Below are 4,643 nucleotides of genomic sequence, written 5' to 3'. Positions count from 1 at the left end.
AGCTCCCACCTTTGCAATAACTGGATATGGTCCGATGTATCGCGGCTTAAGCTTCCCTGATTGTCCAAATCTTGCATGTCCTCGCATCGCCTGCACACGGAGAAATGTTTGGTCTCCCACTTCCAATGTAAAATCTCGTCTCCTCTTATCTGCGTAAGATTTCTGTCGATCTTGAGCTACCTTCAGATTAGCCTTGATATTTCGTATTACCTCTGTAGTTTCTTCCACTATCTCGGGCCCAAATGCTCGTCTTTCACCAATCTCTGTCCAACATATCGGGGTTTTACAGGGTCTCCCATATAATGCCTCATAAGGTGCCATTCCGATGCTAGCATGATAACTGTTGTTGTACGCAAACTCGCACAACGTCAAATGTTTATCCCATGGAACTCCCCATTCTAATATGCATGCTCTCAACATGTCTTCGAGCGTCTGGATGGTTCGTTCTGATTGTCCATCCGTCTGTGGATGATAAGCGGTGCTCATCTTTAACTTTGTACCCAATGCTTCCTGTATCGCACCCCACAATCGGGATGTGAATCTAGGGTCACGATCCGAGATAATGTCACTCGGAACTCCGTGTAGTCGGACAATCTCATCAATATAAATTTGCGCCAGTCGGTCTACGGTATACTCCTGTCGAATCGGAATAAAATGTGCTGACTTGGTTAATCGATCAACGATTACCCAAATAGCGTTCTTCTTTGTCTGGGTCAATGGCAATCCAACGACAAAATCCATAGCAATAGAGTCCCACTTCCACTCTGGGATCTCTAATGGTTGTAGCTTTCCACCTGGCATCTGTCGTTCAGCCTTCACTTGCTGACACGTAAGACATCGAGCAACGAAATCCGCAACATCTTTCTTAATACCAGGCCATGTGTACCATTGTCGCAATCCCTGATACATTTTGCTGGCTCCAGGATGAATAGCCAATCTCGATTGATGAGCCTCACGGGTAGTTCATGCATTAAAAATTTGGAGATCTTATTTATACGGTGAAAAAGTTAAGCTCAACACGGACCATAAGAGTTTGACTTATGTGATTTCTCAGAAGGATTTAAATCTTCGACAGCGACGATGGCTCGAGTTAATAGCCGATTATGATTTAGATATTGCATATCATCCGGGCAAGGCAAACATAGTTGCCGATGCCTTGAGCCGAAAGAGAATCCTATCGACTATACGAGTTCTATCATCGTCACGAGAGAACATAGCACAACTGTCAGCTATGTTGGGACACATGGAGATTTCTGGAGAGGAACAGGCTTCGAGTTTAAGAGGACGAGTGATCTCGGGACAACGCAGTGATCCAGACCTGGTACAATTCATTGAAGATATGGACAAATACAGTGAGAAGGGTTACACATTAGATGACGAGCATGCCTTGAGACTTTATCACCGTCTTTGTGTACCAGATGATCGTGATTTGAGACAGGATATTCTGCGTGAGGCTCATCAATCGAGATTGGCTATTCATCCTGGAGCCAGCAAAATGTATCAGGGATTGCGACAATGGTACACATGGCCTGGTATTAAGAAAGATGTTGCGGATTTCGTTGCTCGATGTCTTACGTGTCAGCAAGTGAAGGCTGAACGACAGATGCCAGGTGGAAAGCTACAACCATTAGAGATCCCAGAGTGGAAGTGGGACTCTATTGCTATGGATTTTGTCGTTGGATTGCCATTGACCCAGACAAAGAAGAACGCTATTTGGGTAATCGTTGATCGATTAACCAAGTCAGCACATTTTATTCCGATTCGACAGGAGTATACCGTAGACCGACTGGCGCAAATTTATATTGATGAGATTGTCCGACTACACGGAGTTCTGAGTGACATTATCTCGGATCGTGACCCTAGATTCACATCCCGATTGTGGGGTGCGATACAGGAAGCATTGGGTACAAAGTTAAAGATGAGCACCGCTTATCATCCACAGACGGATGGACAATCAGAACGAACCATCCAGACGCTCGAAGACATGTTGAGAGCATGCATATTAGAATGGGGAGTTCCATGGGATAAACATTTGACGTTGTGCGAGTTTGCGTACAACAACAGTTATCATGCTAGCATCGGAATGGCACCTTATGAGGCATTATATGGGAGACCTTGTAAAACCCCGATATGTTGGACAGAGATTGGGGAAAGACGAGCATTTGGGCCTGAGATAGTGGAAGAAACTACAGAAGTAATACGAAATATCAAGGCTAATCTGAAGGTAGCTCAAGATCGACAGAAATCTTACGCAGATAAGAGGAGACGAGATTTTACATTGGAAGTGGGAGACCAAACCTTTCTCCGTGTGCAGGCGATGCGAGGACATGCAAGATTTGGACAATCAGGGAAGCTTAAACCGCGATACATCGGACCATATCCAGTTATTGCAAAGGTGGGAGCTATGGCATATCGTCTGGGACTACCACCAGAACTGGGCAATATCCATGACGTGTTCCACGTATCGATGCTGCGAAAATATATTGCAGATCTTTCTCATGTGCTACAACCGCAGGAGTTGGAATTCACCACTGATACACGATTTCGGGATGAGCCGCTACAGATCGTCGACCATAGGATCAAGAAGTTACGGAACAAAGAGATACCATTGGTCAAAGTTGTGTGGCGGAGTCAAGGCGTAACAGATACGACATGGGAAACAGAGAAAGAGATGCTCGATCATTATCCCTATCTATTCGGTAAACATCTCTACCTAAATTTAATTCGAATTCGAGGACGAATTCAATTTAAGGGGGATGAATTATAATAATCTGATTTTTTTTAACAAATTAATTAATTATTAATAATAATTAAAAGAAATAATAAAAAAAGAGAGGAAGATGAGTAGGTGCCGCCCACGTGAAGCATACTCCTAAGCAGGTACAACAACCTATACATACATATAAATGTATATATAATATAATAATTTTAAAAAATATATATTATTAAAAAAATATAATGATCTCCCTATAAGAGAGAGATGCGGGAGGAGTATGTAGAACACAACGAGCGAGAGGGAGAGAGAGAGTTAAAAAAAAAATATAATAATAAAAACAAATTAGTAAAAAAAAAAAAAAGAAAAAAAAAGAGTGACTTAAAAAAAATATATATACTAAAATAATAATAATAATAGGGAAGGTTCTCGTCTAACCCGGAAGATAATCGGCATAATCCAGGTGAGTGAATTTGGATGTGATTCGAGAATTTTATTTTTATTGTCTTCGGAGTTTGAATATGTGTGTAAAATTGTTGATTGATTCGTGTTGCATGAATATTTATGATTATTTTTTTTATATCTATGAATTATTGTGTTTAATAATATTCAAAGTCTAGACCGGGTCGGACGGGTTATACACCGACCAGACTAAGGTTCTAGACAAAGAAACACGAAAAATTCAAATATATATAAAATAATAATAATAACAAATAAATGAATAAGTACATAAATCAAACAAAAAAGACCGGACGGGTCATAAACTGGACCAACACGAACTGCCAAAATAATAATAATAAAATAATAATAATGACAAAGAAATAATAATAATAAATAAATGAATAAATAATGAAGCAAACGATTCAGAAATTGGACCGACTCGGTCTAATCGTAAAGCCAGAATTTAACCAAAATACGACTAAACTCAGTTCGAACCGGACCATACGTAGTTCAGACCAAACGATGTGACCGGGTAAGTATCAATCTCGGGACGAGCCGAACTAGTAATCCGGACGGGCCGGAACCTAGTTTGATCGTACCGATGATTTAAAAGATTAAATAAGTCATAAAAATAAGTAAAATACATAAGAACAAATTTAAAAGAAATTATGCTTGACCTTGTGTACGGTAAGTAATAATGCATGACCGTTTGTGATTGAGAAATCTTGTCAGGGTAGATGGCATGGCATTGACCTTACTCGGATGGGTCTGGGTATTGTTCAGTGTATGATTGTAGATGGGTTTTTTTTTTTAATAATATCACGATGATTGTCTTGATTGTAAATCTTCGCGATATGATATTCGATCCGGATCGATTATCATCTCGTGGAGACGTGATTGTGATTGTGGCGATCTTCGATCGCGCCATCGTTCCCTGATGAACGGTTATGGCATCCTACAACTCATGTATTCGGGTTTGCGTGTGTCACCCGAATGCATGACGAGGAAGTACGGTTCTTTGGCAACCGCGCCAACGTTCCATTGGCCATGGAACGGACTTCGGGTTTGCGTGTGTCACCCGTTGATAGGCAAATAAACCTGAGATCCGGGTAGTTGCGTGTGTCCCCCGGCGAGGTGGTACGGATATACTCTGAAAGACTTGAGCTCGAGTCTGATGAGTATTTTCCGAGGCGGATGGTCGGCGAGGGGGAGTTAGCATAGAGCTGCTTTGCCCGGCAGTCGGCGGCATCGGGGATCGATGTCTGGAGTGGGTATGGAGATGACCGGTACCGAGAGTCGTGATATCGGTGACCGATGAGGAGTATGAAGATCACTTGAGGTCCTCGCAAACGATTTTTGCTTGGACTGTTGCGCCTCGTGTTCGACACAGGCATGAATGAGTTGTTGAATTACCTACGTGTGAGATACACGTAGAGACGATTGACGGATTTTGTTTGAGATTGCTGATTGATTCAATGATGATTGATTT

The sequence above is a fragment of the Tarenaya hassleriana genome, unplaced genomic scaffold (genome assembly GCF_000463585.1).
Source record: "Tarenaya hassleriana unplaced genomic scaffold, ASM46358v1 Cleome11, whole genome shotgun sequence".
NCBI lineage: Eukaryota > Viridiplantae > Streptophyta > Magnoliopsida > Brassicales > Cleomaceae > Tarenaya > Tarenaya hassleriana.
This window is presented reverse-complemented; position numbering follows the sequence as displayed.